At 41.9% G+C, this 22040-nt stretch overlaps 1 protein-coding gene and 1 long non-coding RNA gene across 12 annotated transcripts in view; both read left to right on the forward strand.

The window, feature by feature from the left end:
• The window catches only part of MARK3 (microtubule affinity regulating kinase 3), a 111459-nt gene that overhangs the window by 45281 nt on the left and 44138 nt on the right, over window positions 1–22040 (forward strand). The window lies entirely within an intron of this gene.
• Window positions 4486–11307, forward strand: LOC128316138 (uncharacterized). The gene is made up of 2 exons (XR_008299747.1): window positions 4486–7807; window positions 10457–11307. It is a non-coding gene; the product is annotated as an uncharacterized LOC128316138 (long non-coding RNA).

The following is a 22040-nucleotide window of genomic DNA, read 5'->3' on the forward strand; positions in this document are numbered from 1 at the left end:
CCTCTCTCCCTCCCTCCCTCCCTCCCTCTTTTTTATTTTTCATTTTTATTTTATTTTTAATGTTGATTTATTTTTGACAGAGAGAGAGAGAGACAGAGCATGAGCGGGGGAGGGCCAGAGAGAGAGGGAGACACAGAATCCAAAGCAGGCTCTAGGCTCTGAGCTGTTAGCACAGAGCCTGATGTGGGGCTCGGGCCCACAGACTATGAGATCATGACCTGAGCCAAAGTCGGCCGCTCAACCCACTGAGCCACCCAGGCACCCGGTCTTTTTTTTTTTTTTTAAGTTTGTTTATTTATTTATTTATTGAAAGAGAGAGATAGAGAGTGTGGGGGGGGGGGAGGGGCAGAGAGAGAGGAAGAGAGGGAATCCCAAGCAGGTTCTGCACTGTCAGTGTAGAGCCCGATGCGGGGCTCAAACTCACCAACTGTGAGATCATGACCTGAGCCGAAACCAAGAGTCAGAAGCTTAACTGACTGCGCCACCCAGGCGCCCCTGGCTCAGTCTCTTTTGTAGAACTTAATTGCAGTGGACTATTTCTGGTAATGGCTAATGTTTGAGCATTTGGTGAATGCTGAGCATTTTTCTAAGTGTATTACCTGTATGAACTCATTGTATTAGTTTGCTCAAGCTGCTACAACAAAATGCCATAGGTGGGGTGGCATAAACAACAGACCTTTATTTCACACAATTTGAGAGGCTGGGAAGCCCAAGACCAGGGCGCTAGCTTGGTTGGGTTCTGGTGAGAGCTGTCTTTCTGGCTTGCAGAGGGCTGCTGTCTCACTGTGTTTTCACATTGCAGAGAAAGAGACATGTCTACTTAGAAGGGCACTAATCCATCATGAGGACCTACCCTAAGACCTCATTTAAACCTACTTAATTCCTAAATGCCCAGCTCTAAATACCATCACATTGTGGGTTAGGGCTTCAACATACAAATCTTGGGGAACACAGTTCAGTCTGTAGCATTCATTTCACTCTTTGCAACTTCATAAGGTAAGTTCTGTTATACAGGAAAGAGAGGCCAGAATGATTAAGAAACCTGCCCAAAGTCCCTTAAGTAATAATTGATGGGTACTTGGGCAGTCCTTCCATGGCAGGTGTGGTTAGCTTTAAGTCACACATTAGTGAACACTGAATGAAAATGTGTTTGCCACTGTTAAGATAATAGAACATTTTGGTAAGCAGTGTCCTATGGTCACCTTTGAGTGTTAGTTTTGTGGGGATTCATTGTCATTAGGCACTAGAGCCTGTGCCTCCTGTGTTCTTATACATAGAAGTGTTGAACTTTTTCACATTAGCTAGTCTGATAGGTATGTTTTCATTTTCATACTCTGTTGATTTTCCAGTGAGGGATACTGACTCTAAGAAGTGGAGATAGTTCAGTTCTCCAGCTAGTAAGTGGTGGGTAAAGATGGAAATCCTGGTCTGGCTTCCAAATAGAGGCTCTTTCTGCTCGATTGTGCCCCCTTACTGTAATTAGTAAATTTCCCTAATTCAGGATTTGTGAAAATTTGGACTGGAACTAACCTGAGACTTTCCTTTGTAGTAGCAATAGAGAAGTTAATAGTTTAAAGTTTGGAGGAATATTTCAAGTACTTAAAAGAAGTAGGCCAAGGGACACCTGGGTGGCTCAGTCGGTTAAGCCGTAAGCTCAGGTCATGATCTCATGGTTCGTGAGTTCAAGCCCCATGTCAGGCTCTGTGTTGACAGCTCGGAGCCTGGAGCTTGCTTCAGATTCTGTCTCCCTCTTTCTTTGCCCCTCCCCCACTTGCACTCTGCCTCTCTCTCTCTCTCTCTCTCTCTCTCTCTCTCTCTCTTTCTTTCTCTCTCTCTCTCTCTCTCTCCCAAGAATAAATAAATGTTAAAAAAAAAAAAAAAGTAGGCCTTTACTCCACTTCTCCTTCCAAACATTGCATAAGCCAGGTTTTTATGCAGGTTTGTTCATTTATTCACTCATTCATTCAACAAACATTATTAAATACCTACTGTATGCCAAACACTGTTGTAAGCAGTGTGGATACAACAGTGAACCAAGTGAAGTTTCCACTTCAGTGGAGTTGACATCCTAGTAGGGGAGCAGCAGCAAATAAATATATAACGTCATGTCAGTGTTTTGAAGAAAATAAAGTGAGATGGATTAACTATATTTTCTTATTTTCTATTTTCTTCCCCCCCCTTTTTAAAGTTGTTTGTTTGTTTGTTTATTGATAGAATGGGGAAGGGGCAGAGAGAAAGAGGGAGGGAGAGAGAGAATCCCAAACAGACTTGGCCCTGTCAGTGTAGAGACCGATGCAGGCCGGAGCCCAGGAACCATGAGATCTTGACCTGAGCCGTAATCAGGAGTTGGATGCTTAACCCACTGAGCCCCCCAGATGCTTATTTTCTGTTTTCTTGATGCTCCTGCACTTGGGGCTATGTTGACCTTTCATAGACTGTCCCCCCCAGGGCAGCTGATTCCTAGAAATAGACTGCTCCCTTGTGAGTGTACTGTTCATATGCAAACGAATTAATCCAGAGCTCATACTCAGAACCATCACCTTTATCTGGCTCCTAAACTCCAGGAGTTCCTCTGCCCTAATCATCCTAGGGCTAGGTGCCAGATAATTAGAAACTATATTTGTACCCGAGAGCCTCCTGAAATGTTTCAGACAAGCCAGTCCCCAGTCTGTTACCCTGCCTGGGCATTCCTTTCCTGTGGAAACCAAGATGAAGTCTCTTTCCCATGATTCCCTCTTGCTCCTTCTACATCCTGACTGACCCTGGTGCTTCCCCATGTGGCCCTGCATGGCCTCCTTTCAGTGCTTGTCCTGATGTCTTGGCTCACCATATCTGAGTAACCTACATTTTAAAACACAGGCTGAGGAGATAGTATTTCAAGAACCTGTAGATTTCAAATGAAAAATAAGGGTGGCCTTTTACTAATTCACTTAAGAAACATCGTATCCAGGGCCCCTGTGTGGCTCAGTTGGTTAAGCATGTGACTTCAGTTAAGGTCATGATCTCACAGTTCTTGGGTTTGAGCCCCGCATCGGGCTCTCTGCTGTCAGCACAGAGCCCGCTTCAGATCCTTTTTCCCTCTCTTTCTGCCCCTCTCCTGCATGTGCTCACTCTCTCTCTCAAAAATTAATAAACATTAAAAAAGAAAGAAAGAGAGAGAGAGAAAGGGAGGAAAGGAAGGAAGAAAGAAAGATACATCATGACCTCCTGAACCAAGCTCTGTGATGTCTCTGATGGGTCAGATGAGTGCAGTGGACTCTGGGTGAACCCGTGTGATTTGCAGTAAAATTTTACCTAGGTTCGAAGGATCTAAGTATTTTTTTGCCAAGTAAAAAAGATGGAAAGACCTTCGCAGTCCCATCGTGTTCTGGGGACCCTCACTCATTGTTGGCAAGACTGCGTGCACAGCCCAGGACGCGGTGCACTATCAGGCTGCAGAGAGCTGTGTGTGTGCAGGGTGGTGCAGGGCCCTGAGCTGAGTGCAGGAAGATGCACCAGGGCTCACATTGGGCCCCACCGGAGCCCTTGGTGCCTGGCTCTTGTAAGGAACAGTCATCTGTGTGCAGTAAACTTTTCAGTGACTCTCAGGGCGCCTGGGTGGCTCAGTCGGTTGGGCGGCCGACTTCAGCTCAGGTCATGATCTCGCGGTCTGTGAGTTCGAGCCCCGCATCGGGTTCTGTGCTGACAGCTCAGAGCCTGGAGCCTGTTTCGGATTCTGTGTCTCCCTCTTTCTGACCCTCCCCCATTCATGCTCTGTCTCTCTCTATCTCAAAAATAAATAAACGTTAAAAAAAAAATTAAAAAAAAAAACTTTTCAGTGACTCTCCATCCTTCCCTTGGGTTCTTCTAATATTTTGTTATGTTAGAAATATTCTTCTCGGTGGCAGAAACTTAGTTGTCACCATACTCTGCCATAATCGATTGAAGCAGTAATTCCTTTTTCTTAAACTGGAACCACTTAATTAAAAGTAAGAGATTTATAACATGCAATGAAATAATTGTTTAAAATATGTATTTATGGTATCTGGTTAGTTAGCCAGTTTTAACACATCTAGGGACAGAGGCACACTTCCTTATACTGTCTCGTTCATGCTGGATGGCTCTAGTTAATTTTTCCCCTTAGTTGGCACTAGCATCTGTCTTCTAGAAACATCTACAACACTGTTCTCTCTTTTGCCATATGGAGCTGTGGAGGGTCATTCTACCACTGCAAACATAGCCAGCTCTTTTGAGTGAGTCTTCTTGGTCCCTTCACCAAAGTCAATACTCAGCCTCTTGGGCCAGCTGCAGTAATTGCCCTCAACATAGGCCTAGTTTATCTGATTCCTACAACTGATTTTTTTTTAATGTTTATTTATTCATTTTGAGAAAGAGCACTTATACACAGGCAAAGGAGGGGCACAGAGGAGAGACAGAATCCCAAGCAGGCTCCACACCATTAGAGCAGAGCCTGATGTGGACTCAAGATCAAGAGTCAGAAGCTTAACCCACTGCGCCACCCAAGCACCCCTGATTTTTTTTTTCTTTTCCTGAATTTGATTCCTGCTAAAGTTCATTTTATTGGTTTTCTGCCACAATTCCAGTCTGTTGAGGTATTTTTGAATAGTGAGTCCTCTGTATTAGCTGTCACTTCTAGTTTGGTGCTGCATAAACTGGGTAAGGATGTCTTCATCCAGGTAAAATATATGACAGGCCTTCAGTGGGGCATCCATCCCTTAGTTGATCCTGCTGACTCAGGAACAAAGCATTTTTTGAGTAAGATTCAAGTACCATTCTTCAATCCAGACTTTTAGTAGGAGAGAAAGGGAAATCCCTGTGCTTTAAAAAAAAAAAAAAAAATTGGTAAAAAATAATGAAGGAAAAAAAGGCATTAAGTTCAAGTATATGCAAAATATACAGTAGGTTGTCTAAGGTTTATTTAAATATTATTGGCTATAGATTCCTTTTATGAGGGTGTTTGTGGGGAAATCCTACTTAACACCCACTCAGCCTATTTTCTTTTCTTTTTTAACATTTATTTATTTTTGAGAGAGCGAGAGAGAGAGAGAGAGAGTGTGAGCAGGGGAGAGACAGAGAGAGGGAGACACAGAATCCGAAGCAGGTTCCAAGCTCCACACTGTCAGCACAGAGGCTGACATGGGGCTTGAACTCACAAACCATGAGATCAGAACCTGAGCTGAAGCCAGACACTTAACCGACTGAGCCACCCAGGCTCCTCAGCCTGTTTTCTTTTTAAAGCTGCTGTTTGTTTTGGAGTCACTGCTAATGCTCTCAGAGCTCTGTGACAGTAGTGGCCTTTTTGGCATCCCAGAGAATGTTAGTTGTGGGACAAATGAGAGAACTGTATACTTTGAAGGCGGAGAGAGAACCAGTTCATGCTTTTCATGTGGGGTACGGTGCAATTACTTTTACTGTTACCACCACTGGGTTGTTTGGGTCACTTTTGCTTCAGCCTCCTTAAACCAGTAATTTCCACTGCTTGCTGTGCACTAGAATCATCTGTGGAGTTAAAAAAGAAAAAAGCCCATGTTTCCTTCACAACAGCCCTCCCCCCACCAATTCTGATTTGATAGGCCTGGGGCAAAGAGGAGGATCCCAGAGTGCACAGCCCAGGTGAGAATGGCCTCTGGACGTCATTTGGTTCCCCTCTAAGTTCTTAATTTCTCCTATCTTCCACAAGGTCACCTGTTTTAAAGATGACCTCTCCCTCAGTGTTCTAAGTCTTAGACACTGCTGTACTGCCAGTGCCAGTATTTCCTCCTTCTCTCCACCTCTTTTCCTGGGAATGCTTCCATATCCAATCTCTGGACTTCCTTCCTTCCCCTTTTCCATCAGGTGAAGCACAAGTCTTTTTGGGAATCTTTTTCATTGAACAGCTCTGTTATCCTTTCCTTTCTTAATACCGCTTCTTTCCAGATTGACTTGTAGCAAACTCGCAGTTCAAGCCGTTAACAAAAGTAGTTACAAAAGTCCTGTTACTTACAGTACAGTGTCTGCCTCCAGATCAGTATAATGAGTCTGGTTAAACTAAAGCAAACCAGAGTATGGTAAATGAAATCTACAACCCTTCTTGATTATACATATTCAAAATATGAGAATAAAAATGTATGTATGGGGGTGCCTGGGTGGCTCAGTCAATTAGGTGTTGGACTCTTGGTTTCGGCTCAGGTCATGATCCCAAGGTCCTGGGATCAAGTCACACATTGGGCTCCGTGTTGGGCATGGAGCCTGCTTGAGATTCCTCTCTCTCTCTCTCCCTCTCTCCCTCTCTCCCTCTCTCCCTCTCTCCCTCTCTCCCTCTCTCCCTCCCAGAGCCCCCACTTCCTCTCTCCCCGCTCCTTCCCTCCCCCCTCCTTCCCTCCCCTGCACATGTACACACGCTCTCTCTCTAAAAATAAAATGAAAAAACAATTTTTATGTATGTGTTTTCATTTCAAAAGCTGTAGTAGAAATGCAAGAAAAGGGGCGCCTGGGTGGCTCAGTCAGTTAAGCATCCCGCTCTTCGTTTTTGGCTCAGGTCATGATCTCACAGTTTATGAGTTTGAGCCCCACATTGGGCTCTCCTTGGAGCCTGCTTGGGATTGTATCTCCCTGCCCCTCTCCCGCTTGCTCGTGCGTTCTCTCTCTCTCTCTGTCTCTGTCTCTGTCTCTTGCTTGCAAAAGAGATAAATAAACTTTAAAAAAAATGTAGGAAAATACAGCTTCCATGTTGTCACTCCTTTAGGGGGATCTTTTTTTTTTTTTTAATTTACCAAGTTAGTTAGCATATAGTGCAACAATGATTTCAGGAGTAGATTCCTTAGTGCCCCTTACCCATTTAGCCCATCCCCCCTCCTACAACCCCTCCAGTAACCCTCTGTTTGCTCTCCATATTTAAGAGTCTCTTATGTTTTTGTTCCCCTCTCTGTTTTTATATTATTTTTGCTTCCCTTTCCTTATGTTCATCTGTTTTGTATCTTAAAGTTCTCATATATATGAGTGAACTCATATTTGTCTTTCTCTGACGAATTTCACTTAGCATAATACCCTCTAGTTCCATCCATGAAGTTGCAAAGGAGGAACTTTTTAATTTATTGCCAGCCTTATTTATGCTTTGGCAGGAAATAATGCAGCTTGATATTTAAAGTAGATTGTGAATTAAGAATATATGATTTATTTTTATAAATTATACCAATTATAATTATACAAATGTACCCATGATTCATTATGTTATTTTAGAAAAGTCACTCAAGAGCAAAATATTTTAAATAGGTTAAACTTAGAGCATAACATGGACCCATTTACAGAAAATTGAAAATTGGGCACAAATTAGGCCTTTGGGAAAGAATCATAACAGTAACAGTAGCAGCCAGAGTCACAACCCCATACTGTTTGTCATGTGCCAGGTACTATTCCAAGCCTCCCACATATCCAGCTCCCTTAACTGGGTGGGTACCAGAGTCCCAGGAAGGTCACGTCACCTAGACCTGGTCATTGCTAGAGCCAGGCTAGGGCCAGGTATCATGCTCCAGAGATCAGATTTTTAATGACTGTGCACACCACCTACATCACACATTGCCTGTTTCTCATGTCAGACCCGTGACATAGCTATTTTTATCTATATTTTGCAGATGAGCAGGCTGAAGTTTTCTAACATTCTGTAGCTTATTCAGTCATCCAATGAGGAAGCAACTGCACTGGTGTTAGAACCTAAAGCTCTAACTTCAGATAGTCTTTTTCCACCATGTCCCTTTGGAAGGAATCAGGCCCAGCACCTTCCATATGGGAAGGACAGCAAAGGAGCATACTGAAGTTCAGCTTGCATATGGTAGATGCCCAGTGAAATCTGTTCTTTATTAATTACCAAATTTATTTTAACACGGAGTTAATATTTTCTCATAGTACCCTGATTCCAGGAATCTTGACCACCAGAACCTGGGGTTTGGGGAGTAGGAGAATCTTTGTCTTAGAAATATATAATCCTAAAAATCCACATTGCTGCTGTTCTTATTTTAAATTTTTAAAAACTGCTTAATTTTATTAACCAGCTAAATCTAAGCAATTATTTAAAATTCAGTTAATTTTCATTCAATGCTTTACACAAGGAAATGTTAGATGTCAGGCACCTGGGTGGCTCAGTTGGTTAACTGCCAACTTGAGCCCAGGTCATGATCTCATGGTTTGTGAGTTTGAGCCCCACTTTTGAAGCTCTCTGCTGTCAACACAGAGGTTGATTTGGATCCTCTGTCTCCTCCTCTCTCTGCCTCTCTCTCTCAAAAATAAATAAACATTAAAAAAAGAAGAAAAAGGGCGCCTGGGTGGCTTAGTCAGTTAAGCATCCTTAAGCATCCAACTTCGGCTCGGGGAATTTGAGCCCTGTGTCGGGCTCTGTGCTGACAGCTCAGAGCCTGAACCCTGCTTGGGAGCCTGTGTCTCCTTCTCTCCCTGCCTCTCCCCGCCTCATGCTCTGTCTGTCTGTCTGTCTGTCTCTCTCTCTCTCAAAAATTAATGAACATTAAATTTTTTTTAAAGAAGAAAATAATGTTAGATGTTTACAGTGTAAACATTATAGGAAATGAACACCCTTTTACCTCAAGAAACAGATCATCGTCAGTACCTATAAATCATTCCCACTGTGGCCCTTTCAAACTCACTCCCCTTTATCTTTTCCCACCTACCAGGTAACCACTGACAAGAATTTTTGTGTTGTTTTCTTGGTTGTCTTTATAATTTTGCCATATGTGGATTCCCTCATCAAAATAGTTGTAAAGGTTTTATTTTTTTATCTTTTCCAAAGTGTTGTAAAGTTTTAAAATACTATATAAATGTAATCACATTTTATGTATCTTTCTATTTGCTTTCTTTTGTCCAAATTGTGTTCCATGTTGAAATATTTAACTCACAGTCACTTTCTCTATTGTGCTTATTTTCATGATTATATAGAATTATTTTACATGCATACACCATGAATTATATATCCATTCTCTGGTTCAGAGACATTTGAGTTGCTCTTAGCTATTTGTAATAACAAGTACTGTTGCTATGAGTTGTCCTGGTATACTTGTGCGACAGTTTCTTAATGATAAATATATCTCCAGTGGTAGAATTATTGGTTCACAGGGTCTGTTTATTGGAGCTGGCCAAATGGTTTCCAGAGCAGTTGTTTAATTGGCATTCCCACCAGTAACATATAGGAGACAGTACAAGTAACATCACATCCTCATCAAAATCTGAATTTGTCTGATTTTTAAATTCTTGCCAATCTGGTGGATATAAAAATAACATTTCTGAGGAAGTCTTCTATCTTTTCATATTGTTACTAGTTTTTGTTTCTTCTGTGAAGTGCCTCTTTGCATCTTTCATTCAGTTTCAAGTGGAATTTTTTCTTAATCATTTTAGGAGATTATTCTGGATACTAACATACATGGCAGATGTCTTCCTCCAGTTATCTTTCTATTGTCTTGATGTTGTCTTTTGATGAAAAGCAGAGGTTCTTAATTTTAATGCACCTGAACTGATCACTCTTAAAAGGTTTGTGGATTTTGTGTCTTTTTTAAGAAATTCTTTCAGGGGCTCCTGGGTGGCTCAGTTGGTTGAGCATCCAACTCCTGGTTTTGGCTCAGGTCATGATCTGTGTGCTGACAGCGTGGAGCCTGCTTAGGATTCTGTCTCCCTCTCTGCCCACCCCCCCCTCACGTGCACATTCTCTCTCTCTCTCTCTCTCTCTCTCTCTCTCAAAAATAAATTAAAAAAGAAATTCTTCCATACCTGTGACCATAAAGGTATTTCTCTATTGTCTTAAAGTTTTTATAATCTCTAATCTGTCTGGAAGTTGTGTGTATTGTGGCGTAGGGATCCAATTTCGTGTTTTCTGGTATGTGCTTCAACTTACCCCCTAGTGCCTCCTCTCCCTACTGATGTGCAGTGCAGTTTCCATGCCTGCACACACCTGGTACACACACTCTTTGTTCTTCTGAAGTGGTTACTCTGAGTCACTTAGCAATTGTTGTAAAGGCAGTTGTTTTAAATTTATTTTCATATTTTTAATATTATTAGTTTAGTGGCACATAATAAATAGAACCCCAAAGTAGCTAAGAGGTAAAATCCGAGCTATAAATTAACAGGAACACATGAGTGACAAAGGAGACTTATGTCTCTCAGGCCATGCATAACACATTAAGTATGAGAAAAAAGATACAGATCTCAGTGTATTAGCCTATATTATAACTTTGTGGAGTTTTTTTTAACGCACCCATTTCTTAGGATATGTTATAACTATGTGCCAGGAAATTATTGTAATCGCTGTCAAAATCTATGATGACTGCAAGGTAAGTGATTTCTTCAGAGTTGCATGATACATAACTTGCACAACTGTAAGCAGTGCTTCTGTTAATATGATTAATAAGCCTAATAGATCTTTCCAGCCTACATTTTCTCTCTCTCTCTCTCTCTCTCTCTTTTTTTAAATTTTAAATAGGCTCCATGCCCAACGTGGGGCTTGAACTCATGACCCAGAGATCAGGAGTCACGTGTTCTACCAACTGAGCCAGCCAGGCGACCCTGCAGACTACATTTTCTGAATGAAGAGCAGTAAAAATAGAAACCAATAAAAATAGAAATAAAAGTACAAACATGTGGAACTTAAAACACAGAATTCATAGGTTATTTATTAAAATGCAAACCAAAATTGGAATATATCTAGGCGTATTAACACTAATAAACTACATATCAGAACCTAAAGAATACTGCTTTTGATGCTCAAGAAAATTTGTAGCTTTATTTTTTTATTTTTATTAAAAAAAAATTTTTTTTTAACATTTATTTATTTTTGAGACAGAGAGAGAGCATGAACAGGGGAGGGTCAGAGAAAGAGGGAGACGCAGAATCTGAAACAGGCTCCAGGCTCTGAGCTGTTAGCACAGAGCCCGACGCGGGGCTCGAACCCACGGACCGCGAGATCATGACCTGAGCCGAAGTCGGATGCTTAACCGACTGAGCCACCCAGGCGCCCCGAAAATTTGTAGCTTTAAACACTTTATTAAACAAGAAAGAATGACTATGAATACATTAAATATTAAACTAAGAAGAGCGAACAAAATCTTGGGAAGTATTAATAATAATGTAAGGAACTAATAAAGGCAGGAATTCACGAATTTGAGAAACAGAAGAAAAGAGAAATCTAAAGCTTTGGTTTTTGTTGTTATTTTTGAGGGGGGATGAAAAGGGAGGCAATAAAAAAGATAAACCACCTCATTACTTTAGGGAACTTAGTGGGAGAAAGGGAGAGAAAATACCAAGTATGGAATGAAGGGCATGGAAAAGACTAGATAGAGAAGAATTAAAATTATTACAAGGGAACCTTTTGTGCAAATAAATTAGAACCAACCTAAGAAATGGATAGTGTTCTAGGAAAACATAAGTTACCAAAATTAACTCTAGGAAAGAATCTATCTGCACCAGTAACTATAGAAGTAATTGAGAAAGTGGTAAAAAGGCCAGATGCACGCCTCAAATTGCCAAACCCAGGATTTCATGTTTGACTTCTTTCAGACCTTCAGTGAATAGATAGTACCATTTCTCTCCAGCTATTTCAGAACTTAAGAAAGAAGGGGAACTTCCTAACTTTTTTTTTTTTTTTTTTTTTTTTAACTTTTGAGAGACAGCACAAGTGATCATGGGGCAAAGAGGGAGAAAGAGAGAATCCCATGAGGGGCAGAGACAGGGGAAGGGAGAGAGAAAGGAGAGAGAGATCCCGCCAGGGGCAGAGAGAGTGTGGAGCCTGAAGTGGGGCTCAAGCTCACCCAGTGCAGGGCTCAAACTCACAAACTGTGAGATCATGACCTGAACCGAAGTCAGATGCTTAACTGACTGTGCCACCCAGGGGCCCTGGAAATTACTAATTCTTTTCTCAAATTTAGAAACAGTATCAAAATGCATTGGAAAAAGGGAAGAAAACTACAGTTCAATATCACATCTATTCAAAAACCAGAAATTAAAAGTGTTAGCATATAGGACTTAGACTTAAACATTAGTATATTTATCTTTGCTCCCTCCCCCCATTTACTAAATAGTGGTGAAGGAATTAAAAAAAGAAGTCACAGAAGACTAGCTGACAAAGAATCGAACCTAGTTTTGCCAGATGGCATGCGCCCATGTGTGTGTTGTGTGTGTGTGGTGTTTAATAGATTTAGCAACCCTGACTGAGCTGAAACCAAGCCCCTACAAGCAGGAGTTAAGGGTGGAGGTAGATAGAGACTGGTAGCAAAAAGAATCATGCTGAGTCATGCCACAGGATTCAGAACGCTGAGAAATAAGTTCTAACTCCTTTTGGGGGTGGAGTTACAAGTAGAACTGGAAACGGAAAGACTGGCCGAAAATTTGTGCCAGGGCCCTATGCCACCTTCTGCAGCCTGCCCAGTTAGGCATCTTCCCCTTCTCTGCCCTTGTAGATGTTGGGCAGTTTTCTGAAGAGGGTGAATCTAAGAGCTTCTAGACTGGGGACCCCATACCTCAAACAGGGGCCCACCCTCTTTGCTCACTTCCCAGAACTTTGTTAGCCCCTTGTATATTGCCTGAAAAGGAAATCGTAGATTTCTTTTCTGGAAAAATTGACTTCAAGAAAATATAGATACGGGGCACCTGGACGTCTCATTCTGTTAAGCATCCGATTCTTGATTTTGGCTCAGGTCATGATCTCAAGGCTTGTGGTTTAGAGCCCTACATTGGGCTCTGTGCTGATAGTGCCAAGCCTGCTTAGGATTGTCTCTCTCTGTGTCTCTCTGCCCCTACCCCCCCTTAAAAAAAAGAAAAAGAAAAAGAAAGAAAAGAAAATACAGATACAGACATTTGAGTATTTTCTACTGAAGCTCTTTAATCTCTGCCTAGTCATCTTGTGGTCCAGCCCTCATATACATAACACTTAGTCCAGAGTTTTGGGGCTCGCTCTCTCTCTCTCTCTCTCTCTCTTTTAATGTTTATTTATTTTTGAGAGAGAGAGAGAGAGCACGGAGAAGGGGCAGAAAGAGAGAGGGTGACAGAATCCAAACCAGGCTCCAAGCTGTCAGCACAGCACTCAAACTCACAAACTGTGAGATCACAACCTGAGCCTACGTCGGATGCTTAACCAACTGAGCCACCCAGGCACTCGCCCCTCTTTTTAATGTTTATTTATTTATCTTTGAGAGAATTTTTGACAGGTGCCTCTCTTAAATATGGAAATATAGAAGGACAACCAGAAATCTCCAGATACTTGAGAATAACTAGAGACTAAAACAGGAATGAAAAAGGAAAACTGGAAGAGTAAACTAGACTACTTAAAAGAAATGAAAAACTATAATTTGTGTTTTCAAAGATTTAAAAGAGAAAGAGAGTACAATAACAATCATTATATTTGTGAAAGAACATGATGCATTGAAAAAGGACCATTGAGGAAGGGTAATTTATGGTATTGGGAAGGAAGTCAATAAAAGGGTTGGAAAATAAAGTCAAAGAAATTTCTCAGAAAGTAACAAAAATTCAAAGACTTTGAGAATGAAGGAAGATATGGTATAAAATTGAAGTATCTGGGGGTGCCTGGGGGGCTCAGTCGGTTGAGTGTCCAACTTCGGCTCAGGTCACAATCTCACAGCTTGTAGGTTCAAGCCCCGTGTCGGGCTCTATGCTGACAGCTCAGAGCCTGGAGCCTGCTTCTGCTTCTGTGTCTCCCTCTTTCTCTGCCCCAACCCACTTGCATTCTGTCTTTGTCTCTCTCAAAAAAATAAACATTAAAAAAAAATTTTTTTAATTGAAGTATCTATCCAGGAGGTGTAGTTTGTGATAAAGAGGAGTGATAAAAAGAACTGACGATAGGAGAGGAAGTTACCAAGGAACGGCAAAAGGTAGTTTCCCAGAACCGTGTAATCTGAACTTCCAGATTGAGAGGCTTGGTGCCCAGTGCAAAATGACTAAAGGCCCACAGTATATCTAATGAATGCTAATGCAGCACAGATATTAAATCTCTGGTACCATTAAGATTTAAATACATCAAGGTTAAGGAGAATGAAGAGGAAAAATTAGGTCACAAACAGAATTGTACCAAATGGCATCACACTATTCTGCATTGTTGTGAGCTGGAAGATAATGGAGTGAGGCCTTTAAAATTCTGAGCGAACTGGATATTCACAGGCAAAGATTGAAATTGGACCCCTATCTTACACCACTGACAAAAGTTAATTCAAAATGGATGAAGAACTTAAACGTAAGACCTGAACCATAAAGCTCCTAGAAGAAAACATAGGCAAAAGCTCTTGGACGTTAGCTTTGGCAATGATTTTTTGGGCATGACACCAAAAGCACAAGCAACAAAAGCAAAAATCAACTAGTGGAGAAGTTCAGGAAAAGAAACAGTCAACAAAATGAAAAGGGAACCCACAGAATAGGAGAAAATATTTGCAAACCATATATCTGGTAAAGAATTAATATCTAAAATAGATAAGGAACTTCTGCAATTCAATAGTAAAAACAAAAAACCCGAATGATCAGATTAAAATGGGCAAAAACCTACCTTTTTTTCAGTGAAGACATTGGAATAGCCAGTAAGTCCATGAAAAGGTGCTCAACCTCACTCATCATCAGGAAAATGCAAATCAAAACCACAATGAGATCTTTCTCACCTTATATCTGTTAGAATGGCTGTTGCCAGAAAGGGGTAAATGCTGGCCGCGTTGTGGAGAAGCAACGACCCTCGGGCACTCTTCATCGGTGGGAATGTGGGAATGCAAACTGTCGCAGCTGCTGTGGAAAACAGAATGAAGAGTCTTCAAACAACAGGACAGCCGCCTTAGGATCTGGCAGTCTCCCTTCTGGGTGCACATCCATAGGAAATGAAGTCACTGTCTCAAAGAGATATCTGACCTTCACTAGCCAAGACATTAACATACAAAACAGATGGATAAAGAAGATGTGAGATCACACACACACGCACACGCACACACTCATGCAGGAATATCATTCAGCCACGAAAAAGGAAATCTTGCTGTTTGAGGCAACGTGGATGCATCTCAAGGGCATTATGTTAAGTTAAACAAGCGAGATGGAAAAAGACAAATATTGTATGTTCTCACTTCTATGTAGAATCTTAAGAAACCGAACTCCTAGAAGCAGAGGGCAGGCAGTGGGGGGTGGGGGAAATGGGGAGAGGTGGATACAAAGGATACAACTTCCCGTTATGGGGCGCCCGGATGGCTCAGTCAGTGAAGCATCCGACTCTCGGTTTCAGCTCAGGTGGTGATCTCTCCGTTTCGTGAGTTCAAGCCCCAAGTTGGACTCTGCACGGACGGTGTGGAGCCTGCTTGGGATATTCTCTCTCTCTCTCTCTCTCTCTCTCTCTCTCTCTCTCTCTGCCCCAACCCCACTTGCGCTGTCTCTGTCTCTCTCAAAATAAATAAATAAACTTAAAAAAAAAAAAAAAAAACTTCCCCGGTTCTAAAGATGGTTAGTGTCCAGGGATCTCACGTACAGCACGGTGTTTGGCGTTAACAATACTGTGTTGTATATTCGACACTGCTGTGGAGGTAGCACCACCATGACAACAATGAAATGGTAATTACGTGAGGCGAAGGGTGTGTTAACTGACTTCATTTTGGTAAAGATTTCACAAAATATAGGTGTTTCAGATCATTACATTTTATACCTTAAACTTGCACTGTGTCACATGTTAATTATATGTCATTGAAGCTGAGGGGGCATCTAGTGGCTCAGTCTGTTAAGTGTCCGATTCTTGATCTCTGCTCTGTCTCTGTCTCTCAAAATAAATAAACATCTTTTCAAAAAACACCTTTTAAAGTTGAGGGGAAATTTTTCTGAGAGAAAAATCTAATCTATTGGGTTTTTTTAATGTTTTTTTTGAGAGGGAGAGAGAGAGACAGTGTGAGCAGGGGAGGGGCAGAGAGAGAGGGAGACACAGACTCCCAACCAGGCTCCAGGCTCTGAGCTCCAAACTGTCAGCACAGAGCCTGACACGGGGCTCGAACTCATGAACTAGGAGATCATGACCTGAGCTGAAGTTGGATGCTTAATGGACTGAGCCACCCAGGAGCCCCAAGAAAAATCAATATATAATTCTTTACCCAGCCAAACTGTCAATCACATGTGAAGACAGAATCAAATATTCTGGGGCATGCAAGGTCTTAAAATTAACCATTTACTTACCCTCACTTGGGAACTATTGGTGGGATATACTTACCCTCACTTGGGAACCACAACAAGAGAGAATACCAAGAAAGAGACAAGTGTAGGATCCAGAACAGGAAATCCAACAGAGTGGGCCTTGAGAACAGGGCAGAGGCCTTCAAAATATGAATATCTATAAGGAAAAAAAATTACTTAACTGTGAAAGTATTTTGAAAGATTTACACCTCTGTCACAGAGTTTAAGGGTGAAATAGTAAAGTGAGGGATACATAGAAAACTTAAGTAAACAGGGACACCTGGATGGCTCGGTTGGTTCAGCATCTGACCTGATTCAACTCAGGTCATGATCTCATGGTTCATGGGATTGAGTTCTGCATTGGACTTCATGCTGATGGCATGGAGCCTGCTTGGGATTCTCTCTCTTCCTCTCTTTCTCTCAAAATTATTTATTTAATAAACTTAAAAAAACTTAGGTGAACAAAATTACCAAGGAAGTTATTGGCTCCAAGAAAACCAAAAATAAATAAAAAAGATGGAAATGCATTCCATCCATGTAAATATTTATATAACGTAAACTGAATGATTTAGCCAAATGCTATCATAACTGATTAGGAAGAAGGAGGGAAGGGACATACCGTGGGGGAAGGACATAAGAGAGTGAAGTCTTCACTGCCCATATTAAGAAATCAGTAAAGGGGCACCTAGCTGGCTCAAACAGTTGAGCATCTAACTCTTGACCTCAGATCAGGTCTTGATCTCAAGGTCATGAGTTCAGGCCCCACATTGAGTTCCACACTGGGTACGTAGCCTACTTAAATTCAGTAGATAATGGGGTTGGGGAGGGGCTAAACAAATCCGTGAACAGCAGTGCAAGCAGGCTATTTAGAAGTAAGGCAGCAAATGGCCAGAGTTGAAAATGCTCGCTATAGTAGGTAGCTACAAGAAAACGTCTAAAATGGAAAATTAAGGAAGCATTATATTCTGGCTTTTTAGAAATAAGTAGGTAAACAGTAGGTGAAATAGCTAAAAAAGTTGAAAGGATTGCTTCTGGGAACTTCACAGAGAAGAGAGGCAAACAGAAGAGGGCAGGGATGAGTTTGGATAAGTCACCAACAGTGCCTGCCTTGGCAGACACAGGTCTTACTTCCTTAACTCCATAAAAGGTCATGCAAATCAGTGAACAGGAGTATATAATCTGTGGAAAATAATCGAAAGATATACTTAAGTAATTAATAGGACAGATGGTCAGTATTCAAGTAAAAATGTTCAACATCCTGTAGATACCATTTTCTCATCACTCAGATCTGCAAAAAAAACTAGTGATGCGTAGTGTTGGCAAGAGTGTAGAGAAATAGGAAACCGCATATTGTTGCCAATAGTGTAATATATTTCAATCTAGTAATATAGCACTAACAAAGCTTTAAAGGCATGCATGCCCTTTGGGGGTGTCTGGCTGGTAGAACATGTGACTCTTGATCTTGAGGTTTTGAGTTTGAGCCCCACGCTGGGTTGTAGAGATTACTTTAAAAAAATAAAATCTTAAAAAAAAAAAAAAGTGTGTATGCCCTTTGGCCCCCATTCGCTTTCTAAGACTCTACCTTGCCAGTACATTTGCATAAGTGTACAAGAATGTATATACAATAGTCCCCTCCTATCCAAGAGGGGCATGTTCCAAGACTCCCTATCTGAAACTATGGATAGTACCAAACTTGCATATACTACGTTTTTCCTATACACACACACACCTATGATAAAGTTGAATTTACAAATTAGGCATAGTAAGAATAGCAATAATGACTAATAATAAAGTAGAATAATAACAATGTACTGTAGTAAAGTTCTATGAATGTGGTCTCTCTGAAAACATCTTACTGTACTGTACTTCCCCTTTTTCCCTTGTGATGATGTGAGATAATAAAATGCCTAGTGATGAGGTGAAGTGAGGTGAGTGATGTAGGCATATGACAGCGTTCAGCTACTCCCGACCTTTTAACTATACATCAGAAGGAGCATCATCTGCTTTTGGACTGAGGTTGATCATAGGGAACTGAAACTGCAGATAAGGTCGAGGGGCGGGGCACTACTGCACAAGGATGTTCAGTTTATTGTTATAATAGCATAAATGTATTAGTAACCTACGTGACGTCAGTAAAATCCTAGTTAAATGCATTGTAATACACCCAGACGTGTCATATCCCCACATCTCTAGACATCTCTTCCTAGGTAGGAGAGGTCATTGCTTTTGGCTAGTGTTGTTACATGGTCTTTAATAATGCTGCTAATTACCTTATTTCCCTATCATGTTAACTTTCCTATTCTGTTCTTTATTTCAAGACATTTAATGTCAGGGTGGTTCTCAGGGCAACTGGAATCTCTGCCTGTCTTAAATTTTGCCTTATGGCACTGGCTGTCACATTTACTTGACTTCAGAGACTCTCCCTAGAAGACTCGCTTGCCTTTCACCCACCAGCAGCCTCCCACCCACATGGTGAGAAGGAATAGGATTTGCTCTTCTTGTTACCAGAGATCAAAACACAGCAATTTCCAGCTACCTTGTCTTTTTTAAGAATTCCCCTTTTAGCCAAAACAAAAAACAAAAAGCTTTGTTCATTCTCAACCTTTTTTCTTAAAAATCAGATTGATTGGGGGAAGGGAGATTAAAATACAGTTATGTGATTCAAAGTTCAAAGGACAGAAAAAAGTATAGAAGGAATGGTCTTCATTCAGCCCTTGACTTCCAGTCACCCTGATCCTGCTTCTGGGACAACCAGTAGCATCAGTTTCTGTTTGTCCTTCCAGAGATATTCCGTGTACAGAAAAGTGAAGACCTGTATTTTTCCTTTTTCACCCCAATGCATTTTCTTCACAATTTCTTCTTCATTAAACTCTGTGGGTTTTTGCCAGCCTCTCTCCCTTGGTTTTATCTGAGAGAGGCTTTGATTTATCCTTTCGTTGAGCAAAGCTGCAGGGAGCAGCGTAGTAAAACAGAGGAACAGAGATTCCTGCTGCACAGTGAAGAGGAAGAGCAGGTATATCACCTTTCCGTCTTTCCTTCCTAAAGCACCCTCGAGATGCCCCAGGACCTGGTATGCTGTTGGTCAATAGATTCCCGGCCCCGCGTGTAGGTCTGTGGTAGGCATTAGACCCCGGTGTCCGGATCTCATGGTCTCTGGCTGCCTTGTCTGAGTCTCTGTTGTGGACCCCAGCTCTTTCCTCTTTGAAATGTTTGCTTTTCGGTGTCTCTGTCTTTTCATTCTGCACAATTAGGCAGTGTTGCGTCATTCCAAGGATGTCATCTCTAAGCTGGTAATTCTACAGAGTTTATCTCTAGCCCAGAATTTTTTCTTGAGGTCCGGACACACATACTATGCTGTGTTTGCACTGGCCTCCAGCACCCCTCGCACTGCTTGTCCGAAACCAGCTCAGTCTGCCCCGCTGTGCTGTGGCTCAGACCATCACATCTTCTCTGTCTCAGAGTGGCACCCGAGGTGTCAGCGTCCCCTTGGCCTCTGACTCCTTTACCCTCTGGATGTTTCTTGACTGTGTCTCCTTCTCTTTATCCAAGACTGCTAATAATTACTCGTGAATCTTAGATTTACAATACGGCTGTTTTCTATTAAAGAAGAAGGTGGTCATTATGTTTGCTTCATGATTTCTACCACCTAAGTTGTCGTTCAGCCTGTCACTCAGCTGCCCTGAAAAGCACAGGCCGTCCACATTACAGCCTGTTCCTCCTGTCTTGTACCTGTGTATCTGGAGAGGCGAGCCTTGACCCCAGTTTTATATGACCCCTTCCTCCCCACCCTTCATGCTCTTTTTTTATGCTCTCACTTCATTTTACATTACTTGGTAAACTGTCTTTTTCCAAAGATCATTTCCGGACGTCCCAAGTCCTGGCTGTTGGGACATTTCTTTACTCTCTGGTACTGTATATTTGGTGTCCTTGGTATTCTGATCACCAGGATCCTGAATCTTTGCCTTCGAACATGTTGGTTCTCCTCCTGGGTGACCAGTTCCTAGAGGACATGGAGATGTTAGGAGGATGCAGATTGGTCACTTTATCCATTTCAGTGGTTTTTTCATTTTGTTTTTTTTACAACTAGCCTCTGCATAAGATTGAAAAGGAATATAGAGAAATACGGTAAATTAATATGGTAGAAATAGGTGATTTCTCTTCAAGTGTCCTTTTATAATAAAACTTTTTTTTCTTTCTATAATCTATTTATTTTTTATAATTTACATCCAAGTTAGTTAGCACATGGTGCAATAATGATTTCAGGAGTAGATTTCAGTGATTCATCCCCTATGTATAACTCCCAGTGCTCATCCCAACGAGTGTCTTCCTCAATGCCCTTTACCCATTTAGCCCATCCCCCCACCCGTCCAGCAACCCTCTGTTTATTCTCCGTGTTTAGGAGTCTCTTCTGTTTTCTGTTTTGTCCCCCTCCTTGTTTTTATATTATTTTTGCTTCCCTTCCCTTATGTTCATCTGTTTTGTATCTTAAAGTCCTCATATGAGTGAAGTCATATGATATTTGTCTTTTTTCTGACTAATTTCGCTTAGCATAATGCCCTCTAGTTCCATCCACGTAGTTGCAAATGGCAAGACTTCAGTATAATAACAAAACTTTTAAAAGAATGCTGTACTACCCATCCCTCCGTCGGGCCCCATTCACCTTTCCTCTGGGTTTCACAGCGCTTCCCTCGGCATACCCTCTGCTGTAAGTCATGGGTTGTCTGTAGTAGATTAGTCGCCTACTGCTCTCTAACAAATCACTCCAACACTTAGCAACTTAAATGAAGCCATTTGTTATCTAACAGTTTCTGCGAGTCTTGTGTTAGGGAGTGACTTAAGGGGGTAGTTCTGTCCCAGGGGCTCCTGGGGAGTTTTGGTAGGAGCCACAGCTACAGGCATCTGCAGACTTGACTGGGGCCCGCAGCTCTGCTTCCAGAGGAGCCCTCTCACCTGGCTTTGTCTAGGGGCTGCATTTCCTCACAGGCCATGGGCATGAGGCCTCAGTACCTTGCCATCTGGGTCTGTCCATCGGAGGGTTTAACGTCCTCGTGACACACAAGCAAGTGATGTGTGAGACCTGGAGGGTGCCATGTGCCTTTCAGGACCTGGTCAATCTCTGAATGCTCCCCACCATCACTTCTGCCTTACTCAGTTCATTCAAAGCAGGTCACTAAGTATACCCCTCACTCAAAGGCAAGGATATTATGTTCTATCCTTTGCAGGGAGGATTATCAAAGAATTTGTGGACACGACAAATTTTAGAATTAAAAAATAAATCTTTAAAAAAAAGAATTTTAAAACCACCATGCCTGGGATGCTTGTTGAAAGAAAGATTCTCAGGGCGCCTGGGTAGCTCAGTCGGTTGAGCATCCAACTCTTGGTTTCAGCTCAGGCCATGATCCCAGGATCCTGGGATCGAGCCCCACATCAGACTCCATGCCCACTCAAGATTCATTCATATTCTCTCTCTCTCTCTCTCTCTCTCTCTCTCTCTCTCTCTCTCTCTCTCTCTCTCTCAAAAAGGGTGGGGGGCACCTGGGTGGCTCAGGGTTGAGTGTCCAACTCTTGGTTTTGGCTCAGATCATGATCCCAGTGAGTTTGAGGCTCTGAGCCTGCTTGGTTGGGATTCACTCTCTTCCTCTCTCTCTGTCTGTCCCCCCCTGCTCACTCACACTTTCTCTGTCTCAAAAATAACGTAAAAAAAATGTTTAAGTACGATTCTCAGTCCCATTTCTGATCTAGCGAGAGGTAGGGCGCAGGGACCTGCAGTTTGCATATCCTTATGATTCTGATGCAGGTGACCTGAAAACCATGCTCGGAAATGCACTGTTCTGCCAGATGGATCCCTTGGTCTTCCTTAAATAGTCTTTTTTTTT

This window comes from Acinonyx jubatus, chromosome B3 (genome assembly GCF_027475565.1).
Source record: "Acinonyx jubatus isolate Ajub_Pintada_27869175 chromosome B3, VMU_Ajub_asm_v1.0, whole genome shotgun sequence".
NCBI lineage: Eukaryota > Metazoa > Chordata > Mammalia > Carnivora > Felidae > Acinonyx > Acinonyx jubatus.